This window comes from Larus michahellis, chromosome 4 (assembly GCF_964199755.1).
Source record: "Larus michahellis chromosome 4, bLarMic1.1, whole genome shotgun sequence".
Classification (NCBI taxonomy): Eukaryota; Metazoa; Chordata; class Aves; order Charadriiformes; family Laridae; genus Larus; species Larus michahellis.
The window spans coordinates 6491950-6506656 of record NC_133899.1 but is presented as its reverse complement, the minus strand read 5'-3'; the positions used below and the strand labels follow the sequence as shown (position 1 = coordinate 6506656).

Below are 14707 nucleotides of genomic sequence, written 5' to 3'. Positions count from 1 at the left end.
ATTTTCAAACCTGGCTGCCACAGCTTGCATGCCGTCTCTGAGCGCAAGCTCCTACCACGAAGGTGGCACAGCTTCGCGAGCGTTATGTGTCAACTGGACCCTTCTCAGTCCAGCCGGTTTTGCTTGGGCCCTAAGTACAAAATGAAAAATCCCAATTTCGTCACACACATTTGAACTTACAGCCCAAAAGCAGACGGAAACAGAAGCTGAAGCCCGTGAGTCTGCTCTTTTGTACGGCACACTTCCACCTACCTTTAATCAATGCTGTCTGATACTCAACGAGTATGCAGTCCAGCACTGGCACCATTTCCCAATGCTCCATAATCATCCTTAGATTTTTATGGACAGTTTTCTCCCTGGCGATTTTTTTCCCTTGTCATTTAGTGCCACTATTTCAGATTTCCTCTTGCTGAACTGCTGGAATATCATCAGTGCATCTATATAGAGTATGAGAATATATTTGGAAAGCTTATTTCCAAGGGCCATTGCAGATGACTAACATTTTTACACTGCACAAAAGAAGAGAAAATAAATTTAGGAGTAGCAAATAGAGCCACTGTGTTATTTCCTTCCCTGTAAATAAATAGCTGTAACACTTATACTCCAATCGTGGAGCTGGGTATCCAGCATCTTTGTGGGGAAGGCACATTTCAAACAGCCATAAATGCTCACCCAAGACATTGACAATGAAGGCTTAAGACAGCACAAATTATAGGGAACATGAAAGAAGCCCTGCTTCCCTTGAAGACACCACCTGTTTAAGCACCTGGGAAAAATTATTCATAGCACTTTACCACTACACAGACAATAAAGATCCTACGGAAATGTCTTTGTTTAAAATCAACATTTATGGCCCAGATTTCATAGAAGTGTATGTGAATCCGAACTGATGCAACAAACGCAAAATGACGTCTTCAAAAACATGGGCCCTGCACGCCAGGCCCCAGCGCAAGTCAAACCATTTCAGCTCTAGAATCTCAAACTTTAGGTGCTAAGACCCGAGACCAGAATTTTCTTCCTTCTAATCTTCATTCTGGGTTGCTTCACCACAGTACATATTTATATAATGAATTTTTCCCTGTACAGAACTGCCCTCCTCAGTTAAATACCTATTAACTGGAAAATGGGAGCAGAACCCCTTGGCATTCATCCTAACGCCGCTACTCGGTTCCGTGTCCTTGCCCAAGTCACTGGAGATCTGATCCTCTAAGAGCCACCCAGACCTCTGTACGTGGCCCCCCTCCCTTTTCTGTGCCGATGGATAATCTCTATATAGAAGAGAAAGGCTCCATACGCACCAGGGAAAGGGAGAGAGGGGACAGACGTCAATAGCACGAGGACCCAGGCGATGTGCGTCCTCACGCCCATGCCTAGGAAACACGTTCAAGCCTTCGTTTCTCTGCGCTGTGCCTGATTTACCTATCTGCAGAATGGGAGCCGTAGTATTTCACATCACGCTTGATCACAGTTATAATTTAAAAGCCTTATGATGCTTCCACAGAAGTTTAAAATATTATGTTTAACAAGCACCGCATAATTTAATTTTGAGCTATAAATTTTACAGTTACCTTACACCGGTTTGATTTGTTTCTGAGTCCCGTTCAAAGATCTTCTGAAACCAATTAACGGGTGTTCTCCAGCAATCTCACATTGACTCTTTTGTTGCTGGCACCTTTTGTGAATAAACATTTCACCAAGGCAGAGAAAGCTTTCAGGTGCATTTGGTCTAAGTCACCGCACGGCAGAGGGGTCCCGTTGTCCAGATGTGTTTGGAAGGTGTCCTGCTGCAGAGGACTGCACATTCCTTAGGCGTAAGGGACTCAGGTGGTCCTAAGCGGCAGGAAGATGGAGACAAGGCACTTTTAGACCTTTTCTGAATCATTTGAGCATCCAACTAGAACTGTTCCCTTATACACAGGGCACAGCGCTGTGGGGTCAAATATGAGTAAAGATTTCTTGTCTGCTTTACAGCCATCATCGTGGTACCTCACCACACAGCACGCGATGGCACTACAGTAGAGTTCACGCTTCCTGTAACAACTCTTTTTAGTCACGTAGGAAACCTGACGACTTTGCTGTGCTTTCGAAGCTGAGGAAAATACCAGGAACTGTCCTCTCCCCTGCCACCACTTCCTTTAGCGAAACCCCAACACCCTTCACAGAAATAGGAAATGACTGTTACCTTCAGGCTTGCGGGTTTGCAGGTTATAGCCTTCTTTCTTTCCTGTTTAAAAAGTTGACTCTTCCTTCCATTTCTCTCTGTTTGCCTCCATCTTCCAAGTCCATTTGAATTGAATCTCCTCCTTCTGTTTGCTCCCACTTCTAAGTCAGAGTGCTTCAGCCACCACGAAAGAGATGCCAACAGCTAAGTCCTTAAAAGAGCCAAAGGAGTGAGTCGAGTCAAGTTTGGTATTTTCATTACAAGAGAAATCCTCTACCATACCCCTCCCAAACGTTGCTTCTCCAGAAGGAGTAACACTGGTGAAAAGACACGGAGAATCCTCCTGGCTAGAGCAGAACTCTGGCCTTTGAGAACAGGGTGAGTGGGTTTGTGGTGGGGTGAGGAGTTTGTCCCTGGTTTGCTGGAGCGTGCACGGACATCTCGGAACTCTTGCTATGGAAGCTGCTCCCTTGCCATGTTATAAAGGAGGACTATGTGGCATCACCACTGCAATATCGACAGGGTCACACTGCTTATGCAAGGAGAAAGTCACCTTCGCAGCGGCTGCTGTCATAATTTTACACCACGGGAAAGGGACTAAAAAGAGCCATTAAGACACAAGATGCTGCCGCGTTTTGAACTTTTTTCCTGTTACTTTTTTCACTGAGTAAAAAATAAGTCCTTAAAATGCTATCTAAGAAACCATGCAGTCGTTTAATGTTACTTGCAGTGCTTTATGCGGAAGATTTTTTCCTACTATTTGGTTGAGGATACAATCTGCCCTGGCAAGAGTTGCGGCGGGTTATTTTTCCAAGTGAATGAAAACACAGATACAAGCAGAAGTTACTGCAGCCACCGCCGCCTCATTTGCCCCTGCAGTCAGTCAGGTTGCTGCTGGTCCAAGCGCTCGGTTTTATCCAGGCAATACAACTGCAGGTGCAAAGCTTCAAGCTCATGTTTACACCCACCAGCGGGAGGTTCACCTTCCTAAATGCATCTGTCTATGTGCAAAGCACGGTAGGAAATGCCATAATAATGATACCTTCTCCAGCGCAGGCATGAATATTACAATGTCCCCTCTGCAGAGAAGAAAGCGCAGGAGCAAAAGTACATAACTTCAGGTCACAGCCATGGAACAAAAAAGGCAGGGTTTTCAGGAGTTCCTGCTCCTTAAGACCAGGTCTGCCTCTCCATTTTAACTTGCTTTTAAAAACAATTAAAAGTATTGAGAAACTTTATAAAAACCCACAAGCAGCTTTTGTGAATCTATTTCACATTTGTTTGTTCTACAGTTGCCAGAAGGTCTTTCGGTCTCCTTGTCGTTTCGCACTACATGACCTAAGTAACACTGATATTTATTGCTCATTTTCATTTAGCTCTTTGAAGGCCAATCCACTTAATGATCAGAAACCTCACACAATTTAGCAGATAACATCACTGCAGAGACTTGTTGGGAAGCTTTAATAAGTAAAATGAATACTAAGAGGTGGGCTGGGGTGATTGCTGTGTTTTAATCCTGGATGATAAGAATCAGAGTCATACCTGCCCATTCTTGCTCTGCGATTACAGAGACAGAGCAGTTCAAGTGGACACAAATTTTAGGGGATGTTGTTACAGTGACTACCTCAAGCACTTGTAAGACACGCATTATGATAATAACACCTGCCCTTAGTGTCACTTGTATTAACCCACACGCAGTTTCTCATGCGGTAGGTGAATCCTGTTACCTCTGATCTGCAGATGGGAAAACCACCGTGACCCCAGTCCCAGCAAGCCCCGGGCAGCCCCAGCAGGGCAGGGCACATGCTGCCAGCCAGCCCAGCACCCTCCCTCCACCCTCCCCAGCATCAGCACGGGGACCCGATGCCTCTGGAGCAGGTACTCGCACAAGCCACCGTCAGTAGGCAGCTGGCACAGGCGCTAAGGGAACCTGAACAAGGGTGGCCTTTCTGGATATAAGACACTTAAGAGTATAAAAGGGAGCATCATGGAGTACAAAAGGGAATCTAATAGAGAACTGCCTGTACAGGCAGGCAGTGAAACTCAGGAATTTGTTCAAGGTCATAGAGGAAATCTGTAGGGGAAGCAAAGAGGAGAATCTCGTTCCTCCTAGCCCTTAGTTCATGCCCCACCAGCTGGACGTGGCTCTGTGACATATGGAAAATACACCTCTAGTCCCACTGCAAAATGCTTCAAATTACAAACTTCCTACTGCCCTCCCAGAGTGTTTTATTTGTGGAAACTTTAAAAAAAAACCAGTCTCCATATAATAACCATGGAAAGTTGTTTTCTTGTAAAATTGTAAATAAAGCAGTATTTATATTATTGTTATAATCTCTCTGGTCCTCAGTGACAGGGTGACCCCCCTTGGCGTACGGAAATGGAGCAATTAATGAGTAATGGACCATTTCCTGATATGCATATGCTGCAGCCCATCTTTTGTTCTCAGATCTTCGGGGCCTATCTCTTATCGCAGGTCTTTTCCCCTATGGAGAAACACTTGGAGGTTGCTTTAGGTAACACAGCAATGGGTAATTTTCAAAGCACACGTAAATTAAAGAGTCTTTTCAGCAGTTTTGGGTATGCCATTACTGGATGACTGCATCGGTAAATGATTTGACTCACCCTCAAAGAGTTTTAGTCTTAGAAATTTTTGGGTTTCAGACCTCTACTCACGAAATGAAGCAATAGGCACCACCACCCCATTGTCGTGAGTACCTTCAAGTCTCGCATGAAACCACCGGGTTCTGTTCTATAACCCGTGGTCTTTGCAGAAAATACCACTTTGAGGGCTGGATTACAATTCGTCACCTCTCAGAAAAGGCCATATCCTAGGGTTTTTTTATTGTTTGGTTTTCGGGGATGTTTTCACCTTTCGTGTACAAACAGATGGCACTGGAACAACAGGTCCCTGTGCACAAGGCAGGGTTTGGTGGATGCGCAGTTCTCCAGCGAGCATGAAACAAAATAAAACCAGATTGAAAACTTTCATTACCCAGCAATGCAAGTCACAACAGCAGGGTTAAATCTGTTTCTATTTAGACAATATCTGGAATGGCGTTTTATTATACAGCCTGTAAAGCACTGCCTGTGCATGGGTGGAAAGTACATTGTCTCCTTAAATAAAGAACTGGGGCAGGATTGTTTGGCACTTTCTTTTTTCTTCTTCTTTTTTTTTCTCTAACCATAAACACAAAGTAACCATTTCTCCAAAACATTGAACTCTTTGTGGCCTTCCTAGAAACAATAAAAATATCCAAAAATAAACATCTACTTAGAATAAATATTAACTCAGAGACCTTTAAAATATGAAGAAAATAGTCTCTGCAATATAATCTCTTCCCTGATAATGCAAAAGCCACCCCATGGGGTTTAAAACTGAGGGATTTCAAGGCTTCAGGGTGTCTTATGATGCTCGCTCTGAGCAGGCTGAATGCCAGGCTTTGTGAATGGCTCTGTCTTAAAAGACAGAGTCCTAATCGCTTTCAACTTTTCTAATTCTTCACATTCCTTCCTAGCAAAATAACTGCCCGCCTTATAATGGTAGAAACATTTGGAGACTAAGAGAAACAAACAAAAAATAATCAATTTTCAAGGTCCACTTGCAGACGGAGGAACTGTTTATGAAACATTTACTGTTCAGTTGCAGGAGAAAATCTCATCTTAATAGCGAAAGGGTAAGCGTGGAAATATGGGAAAGAGCGGGTTTTTTTTGGGGGGGTGGGCACAGAAGCTCTCCTGGACTACAACTGAGATGATTGACTTTTCCAGCAAGCAGACCCCACCCGGGCCTCGACCAAGAAAACGGGAATTTTAAGCTCTGTGGAGCGAGGAGCGGGTGCTACCGACGCTCACACAAAGCGGGACGTGTTTGTTGCCCTCAAAGGGGTCCGTTTAGCTTGTAAAAACATCCCCCGCTTAAAGCTGGCCAGGCCAAACCCCAAATGCTTCTCCCAGGCAAATACCGGTTTCTGAACCAAAAATCTCCTGCTGGGTTCTGACACACTATATTTTACAGATTTCCCACTAACAGAGGACAAGAAACTGAAATTTCAAGCCAGTCTTTCTACACGAGGCCCGTTCTCAGCTTTCCCCCACACTCTGCACAAAACCTGGCACGGTTCGTGCAGCAGCGGCTGGTTCTCGTGGCCCCCGCGCTCTTCCCGGCGCTCCCCATCACGAAGGTCGACACAGTGGGGCAAGGCCTCTGATTAAAACCTCCTGGATTCATCAGAGTCAGCTGCCTGCGCTTCTGATCATAGCCACTCGTTTCTCTAAAACGATCTATCTCCTGCCCGTGAGGTTAGAGGTTGAGTATTTTGTTAGCTTTATCGCCTCTTGTATCTGGTTCTGATCTTTATCTTCTATGGTGATATTCTAAGAATTTAAAAAAAAAAAAACAAACCAACCCAAAACCAACACAACAGCTTTTATTGCCTTAATTTAAAACTACGACTTGCTTTTCAATTCCAGTTAAATAATTCATTTAAATCCTGCCAGAGATGTTGAAAAACTAATGTGTACAGATGGGAAGCAACCTTTCTAAAAATACGAATGGAAAACATCCAGTCTTTCCTGTTATGTTTATAGTTTTGCCCTTACAGCGTAACATTAAAATTACCAACTCTCATGTGGTATAATTTGGTTACATCCCCTAAAGACACATGAAAGTAGTCCCAAAGGAACTATTTACTTTAGTGAGAATGGAAGGTGCTGAGTACATCACTCGGGAACATTTCTTTTTTGGTCATTAGTGGGCGGGAATATTGGTTTACTGCCCGAATGTCCCCAGACCTCCCTTCCACACCCGTCAAGATGGAGCCTGGTGGGGTGGCCCAGCTCACAGGCCACCCTTACCCAGAGGTTTCATGTCTCTAGGTCTCGGGGTCCATCACCGTTGCACACACGGAGGGAATGAGTCGTGAGAGCAAAATATGGTTGTCCCCAGACTAGCGATGGGGTGAAAGGACTTGCACAAACGTAGTACATCCACGAGGGAGCAAAGACCAGAGCTCAGCTCTTCTGTCTCCAACAGCCGCTTGGAAACCACAAATGTTCCTCTTACTATTCCCAACCTGATGTGCAAAAAATTTCAGAAGTCTTCAGCAGTGGCCTAACTCTGCTGCCTTTGGGGCTAATAACAGAACTAGTGAGGTTTGCTCGAGGGCTCTGGAAAACCTGATCTGCTGCTAGTGAGCTGCTGAAGACCTGCCCCTGTGCATTTTCCATATCCGTATTCAGCTTCTCACCGTCCCTCTGTCCCCAGCTTAGGAAGAGCTGGGCTGCAGTGCTGCCGTACGCCTGCGTCACCCCGCTTGGCTGTGGGCAACCATCAATTCCTGACGTGCAACAACAGGAAGAGTTCAGAATAAACACATTAAGCATCTTAAATTTGCAACTAAGTGCACAGGCTATTAGGCCCTGATATAGTACAACAGATAATTCAGTGCTTAACTTTAAACATACAAATAATACCACTGAATCCACTTTAACAAAATTATGTTGCATGCTTAACATTAAGCTCATGCTTAAGTGCCTGACTGATTAATTCTCTCCCTGCGTACTTTAACTCAAGTTTGTTTGGGGTCACTTGATGCCATCTCACACAGATACGAAAGAGCACAGCTTCTCTGAAGCAGTAGACTGGAACCAGTTTTCGCACACTGGGAAGCTAACAGGCAAGTGAAGATTTGTTTTCCCATTAAATACGACCCTCGATTTCTTTCACTACATTTACAGACAGTTTATCACGCGAGAAGCTGAAATTGGCAGTTCTCAAGATAGCACAGTTTCTGGATGTCACCTCAGTGCTGCCAGGGTCTGGGCTGCATTACCAGCCCTTAATGGCGAGGAATATACGCTAAGTATATTTCTGAAAATTTGTGTACAGCCTTGCTACAGTTGTTAAGCCAAGCAGTCAGAGCTAAAAGAGTCATTTTGTCTAGCTGGGTATTACACATCGCACTTTCATGGTCTTCACTTTTAATGGTAAGATTTTGTCAGCTTCATAAATTGGTCCATCATGGGTAGTCAGAAGACTTGCAGAAAGCGGAAACTCCTGTGTATTGTCTTAAAGCATTTGCTTTGAAATAGCTCCCCTACAAATCTGTACAGATTTGAAATGGAACTTGGTAAGGCAGAAACATGAGCACATCGTCCTTTACAGATTCGCTCTCCTACAAGGAGTCAAGGAACGGATTCTCAGCGCAACCACGTGGGTTTCAGTGGGTTGCACTCCCTTGATAGGGACAATTCTCCAACCACCACCGCTACGGAATCTGCGCAGGTACCAACGAGGACTCGGTTTTGACTTGCATTACCCGTGCAAGGGAGTAAGAAACTTACCTACGAGACCCCAGGTCCCGCCGTGACGAACAAACGTCCCACGTGCAGGGACGAGTCCCAGCTCTGTCACTGGGCTCGCTTCTCCAGAGGAACTGACGCCGGTGAGCTGCAGGTCCCTTCCCCTTGGTGCAGGGAAGAAGTTGCGACCCACATGGCGATTCTCCTCTTGCCTCTCCTTACCCGGAGCTCTGTATAAAGCCACAACCTAATCCTCGTAGCTGGTTTTGAAGAGTCAAGTTATAAAATCCAATAATGAGCTGAAGAAGCTAATTGCTGATATTCTGTTAAATAAAAAGAAAACAAAATGCTTTAATGATCTGTGTTGCACACTGCTCTAAATGTATATTCAAATAAAGCATGTATCTTATTGAACACATCCAATACTGGGCCTTCTAGATTCAGTATAAATAATTAGACCTGCCTCTCTTTAGACAAAGTATCGGTAGGGAAAGCTTTAAAAATATTTTCTTGTGAAATACAGTGCTATTTCTTTAAATAAAGGGCTCTGGCAGTTCTGTGAGGCAGTTAGCTTAGCACCATTAATACAGAATACAGTCTATCAGCATTTAGTGAACTCTCCGTGACCCTGGTGGAAAGTAACTCCTTTAGCTCATACTTATGAAAAATATTATTTAAAAATGCTGTTGAAATGTAAGCATCATTTATAGTCAGTGTAAAACCGGAGTGATATTGCCAGCTCCATCAAGCATTCAACCAAGGAAGGGGACCGCTCATCTTCTTTTCTTGGGAACGTAGAGGAGCTCTGGGAGCTGGAAATGGGAGCTTCCCAAAACACCTCAGTTGTCTCCTGCTATGTGCACTCCGGGTTTCTCTTTTATTTGCTACATATTTTGCCCTTCAGCAGAAATCTCTCGGAATTGGCCTATTTGCTAAGTTTTTAAATTCACCTGTTTTGCAACAAAGAAACAAATGTATGCTATGCACATGAGTAGGTCCTGATGTGCCAAGACATGGCCTTTGAAGGTCACGGCTCCTCCCTTGGAGAAGGGCATCTTGGTCAGGAAGGATCTGGGAGGGGAAGTCCAGGGCTGTGTCTGCTCTTCCTGCCTTGCGGAGGAGGAAATTTTAATACCTCTCTGCCAACAAAAGATAGTAAAGGACTTCTTTTGGTCATTCAAAAACACAGATCTTTGGCTTGCTGAACTCACATCAGCAGTACTATCCACAGGATTACGCTTGCGTGTAATGGCTGTCCACCAAGTAGGACACGAGGTCATATAAGAATATGAAGAAACAATTGGAGCTGACTTTTTGCCATGCTACGTAGCTATCTAGGTCCAGATCCACAGTGCTCCAAGTGCCCACCTAAGATGCCTGCTTTAGGATCTTTGTTACCTTGGGCTCCTTCTAGAGCCAGTGGATGGACAGGCACCCACAACGGACAAACATACTTCCCTGAGGTATCTCTGGGAGTGCCTGTCTCTCCCGACTGAATATGTAAGGGAGCTTATGTGCCTCATTTAGGCTCCTAATTTAGACATTTCATTTAATCCAGGCCTTAGTCCAAGCTTTGGCAGCTGTGAACTGAACTTAAGAAGCTCTCGCAAGCTCCTTATTTGTGTAACGTTCAGGAAATACATCTGGCGACAGGGGCTGAGCCCTCAGCCCGCAGCTTCGGTGCTTTTGTGGAGCGAGCACACAAGGATTGTCTGTCTGAACCCTCTATGTCAGAGAAAGGGGTTTTCCACATTTGGAAGAGGGCCACCACTGGAAGCTGAACCTGGCCAGACCAGTTAGTAACATTTTCACGATAAACAAAGAAGTGCATTGCTTGGGCCACTGGCTGATTATAATAGCTATGAAATTACCCAATTTAGTTCACCACGTCAATAAAATTTATACGAAAATACCACCAGAATCTTGGCTAGCATATGGATAACTGTATGAAAGTTACCCAAGCCAATGTGACAACCATTTAAGAGGACTAACCTCTGTCATACGGTTTTCATTTTATGTGCATGCTATACAAACACGACCGCCACAAATATGCATTACAGGCTGCCTGGGACTCACTCCTGAGGTGAATTAGCACTGTAGTCTGACCTGTTGAAAAGCTTAACCTTTAACCTGCCAGGCAACGGCGGTTGCAATTTGCAAGCCATTCTTGTGTTGAGTGGCTGAAAACATACTTATTTACTTGTGTAAAGCCATAAATGAAATGGGTTGGGTGAGCTCAGCTTACTTCCCAGTTCACAGACCATGTCGCAAAACACTACCACATGTTCAGCAAGTAATTCAGCGTGAGGACTGAACGCTACTGCACTGTGACCCAAATTCACTCTTCAGAGGAAGAGGAGCTGCTTCTAATCCGGAGCGAAAAGGAGAGAATGCAAAGTGACTTCCTTTTTAAGTAACTTCCCACTATGCTTCCAAGAAAAAGAAATTCAAAGAAATTGCTTGAAAATAAGTCATTTACCCTCATGAAAAATCTGCATAAGCTTATAGCTTGAGAAACTGAAATCCTCTGCGTAACCGCACTGATATACTTCTCATTAGCAATAGACGTTTCCTCTCGCTGCCCACTGGCGACTCTCAGCTCTGTAGGGTGAGGCATTAATTCACTCACTTTTCCATCTCATCTGCAAAGCCTGCCAGTGGTGATATTTCGGATTAACTGTAGAGACGGAGTTGGGAGGTGGACAGAAATGCCATTTCCCACTCTCAGGTTTTGCAAGATTTATCACTTATCAGTTTTTGGAAAGATGCATGGTTTCAGGATGTGAAGCTCTCCCATGCTAGACCTGCTCTTGTCTATCAAATGAAGCCAAATCAGTAGATAACCCGGGTTTAGCAAACTGGATGTTTTGTAATGGAGATAGCTGGATAATAACTATTTCTAGATCAAAGTCAGTGACTAGGCGTTGCTCTTGGCTTGTTGGCTTTTCTGTCTGACTGTATAACCACAGGTAGGCTTGAGTTGCAAAATTCAGATCAGGATGCAAACTCCGTAATTTGGGCATTGTTTAGTTGCAGAGACCTGGTATGGTTCACGGAGAAGCGAGACCGGAATCGGGATGCTCAGAACCAGGTCTGGGTATGAATTATGGCCAGCCTGATCGTATGTTGCAAACCTGGTCCATCTTCTATCCCAAGTGAACAAGGAACTGCATCCCAGAGGAGTTTTCTGGTGCACCTAAAGCCACGTTTTGGGTTTTTCCCTTTCCCCGTACTTACTTACTCTTATGCGTTTGCACAGAGAGAAAACATACCTATCATAAAATTCTTCCTATTTTTGTTCTCTGATACTTTGGTTCTTGTTGGAATATTCTCTTTCCTTTAAGGTCCTACAACAAGAAGAGAAGAAAGAAAAAAGCGTTACAATATGTATTTCCTATGCTTCAGTAAAGACATAGACAAAAAGCTTTATTTCTCTCTTACTTCAGACGCTTTATGTTATCCAGAAAAAAGCTCAAAAGGAAGCCAGGAAGGCTTCAGGAGGGATGTGAGGGAACAGCACAATATACGTATTGCTGCTCTTGCCTGCTTTCACGTACATACCATAGGCAGCTGCAGTCCTACAAGTTTTAGGTTAAAATGGGACACAAACCCTGGGATATATCAAAAAATACGAAAAGATGACACAGCAAGCAACAGGGACAGAAGCGGATGGAGCAGAACACGGATGTACAGGGTTGGTTTACTACAGCTGTAGGCACACTGGAGCGTCCGCAGCCCGTGCTGGTACTGAGATCCTGCTTCCATTTGTTTTCTGAAATTGGGGTAAAATAATAGCACTAGCAGCAATAATAATAATAAAAACAGCACCACGGTTTCAGGCTGTGTGACAACCTACTTTCTGAATATTGGTGAGAAGCGCAAGATGTGTTTTTAGAAGAAACTTTAATGAAAAACCTTGGGTCTAAAATTGCAGTTTGCAGCAAAGCTAATCTTGGATGGGATCCATGTCACATTCTTTCGCCATATTCAAAAGCTGGTTTCATTGGTGAATATCAGCATTTGAAACAATATTACTTTTAAAGCTAGGGTTGTATTTGTTGATTATGAAGAAAGAAGCAGATTTCCTTCAAAGAGAGGAACGAGTATTCCCCACTGGTTGGGAACTGGCTATGATAGCTCTGCACTCAGAGCCTGGCAATAACTACACCTTGGGTTTTGCGGTCATTTTGGATTGGTGTGAACATGATAAATGACACGTTTTAATTTGAACTATTGCTCAGCAGGCCTGTTCAGGTAGGCAATAATTCACTCGAGCAGGCAATAAACCTGAACAGGCAATAGCCCACACTTTGAAGTATGCCAGCAAACTCTTTAGCAACAAAATAAATATGTACATGAACTTCCGCCATAAATTGTCTTTGGTGAGGCAGACCTAGTAAGAGTTTCAGAGCTGGCTTTTCAGGTACTCGTGAGGAGCAGAATGAGTCAGTGGGCAGATCCTACTACAGCGTTAATTCTTTGAAGCTGGACTAACGAACTGGCCCAACATCCACTAAAGGCAGCCAGGAGTCTTCTGTTCAATGAAGGCAGAATGACTAAGCTGGTAGGCCAGTTCGGTCCTTTTACTAACGAAGTAAATTGCCTTCCCATGAAACCACGGACTTATAAATGAGCCTATTCCTATGCAGTCGAGCAAACTCCAAAAACGCAGCACCAACGTGCAGAGTAGCTTTGCTGCAGCTCGGAAGAGATACAGGAGGGTCCAAGGGGCTCTGATTCTCAGGGCTCCGGAAACCGACTGGCGAAACCATGTTTGCCCAGCAGCTTTCTTCACAGCACCCTTCTGACTGCTTTTGAACAAGGCCGTTTGTTAGGTATTACATTGCTTTTACATTACAACTACAACATTTTCAACCTTTGGGCAAATGCATGCATTGCTTTAGTTACTCAAACCACTATGTTTTGTGCAAATTACTCCAGACCTGGTGGTAACGTGCTTCCATCACTGTGGGATGCTGTTGTAAAGGAAAGCAGAGGTGCCACCATTTCCTTTTCTTTTGACTGCCAGTTGGCTTTATTTTTATAGGCCGGGACCTATAGTGTTATCACTGATTACCCTAATGGACGTTAACTTGCTATAGAAGGGGAAAAATAATGCAGAGAGCAACATGACTCAAGCCAACTTGCTTGAGGTTGGTGCATGTGAAACTCTTTTGCCTTCTGCTTCATAATAAACAAGGGAAAGAATTCAAAGTCAGACAAAAAACCAGCAACAGACTGAATGGAAAGAGACAGTTTATCATCAACTGGAGACAGCTGTGAGTCCTGCCTGTTCTGCTGCCCAACCATGCTTTCACACCAGAGGTATTCTGAGATACTTCAGCCTCTGAGACTGTCCCTAGCGCAGGATGAACCCCCACCTGTTTTCAGAAACATCTCCATCAAACCGTCCTGGAGGACAGGGCAGCGTGGGACACCATCCTCCAGCTGTGGGGAGAAACCTTTCAGCGGTGATTCACCGTGAACAGCATAATGTTGTTTGCCTCCTCACTGACAACCATTTACCTTTAGAAACGCACAGAAAACAAGTTTTGCACTGGGCTTTGAATCCAGAGTTACATTCTTTCCTTGCTTCAAGTTGCCCAGCTCTGTCATTCTGGTTTGATCCATCCCAGGAACAAGATCCAGCAGCTTCCCTCAGATGCGAATCTGGACCTGAAAGCCTTCCTTCTCCCTTCCCGCGCCATCTGGGAGCTGGGATTTTCCATCTTTTGTTAAAATAGTTACTTACAAAAGGAGGAAAGGGTTGAGGGCAGTTCACCACGTTTATTTCACTTGGTATGTGTTTGCCTTTGCTTTAACACAGGCTGTTTTCATGCCAAATGACAGTTCTATTTGTTCCCCCACCCCCTTTTTTTTGTGTAGCTTATGTAGAACATCTGGTTTTAAAAGTGTCGCAATTTCTAAACATATTCTAATGCTCTTGGGATCAGAATATCAACAACTGTCTATTGCGGTAAACCGCATGTCTGGAAAACATTCCTGCAAACTGAGTTCTTAAATAAACATAAAGCATCTATAACACATAATGCAAAGCAACATTCACTCGTAAACTCAATATTTAGACCAGATGAGGTGCAAAATATGGTTTTTCTGGACTGAGCCATCACGATTTACAATAACATTGACAGGCTTTCCGTTGTATACAAGAGAGGGCAGAGGTGTGGCACGCAGATTGGAGCCGTTCCTTAAGTGCTCATTCCGCATTTAAGTCCCATCTTG

At 44.2% G+C, this 14707-nt stretch overlaps 1 long non-coding RNA gene across 4 annotated transcripts in view; it reads right to left on the bottom strand.

The window, feature by feature from the left end:
• The window catches only part of LOC141741798 (uncharacterized), a 201610-nt gene that overhangs the window by 34265 nt on the left and 152638 nt on the right, over positions 1-14707 (bottom strand). For all 4 annotated transcript variants that reach the window (XR_012586474.1, XR_012586473.1, XR_012586472.1 and 1 more), the window contains 4 exons: positions 11737-11811; positions 8507-8787; positions 2183-2372; positions 1569-1830 (listed from right to left, as the gene is read on the bottom strand). This is a non-coding gene — a long non-coding RNA (uncharacterized LOC141741798). The remainder of the gene's footprint in view (positions 1-1568; positions 1831-2182; positions 2373-8506; positions 8788-11736; positions 11812-14707) is intronic.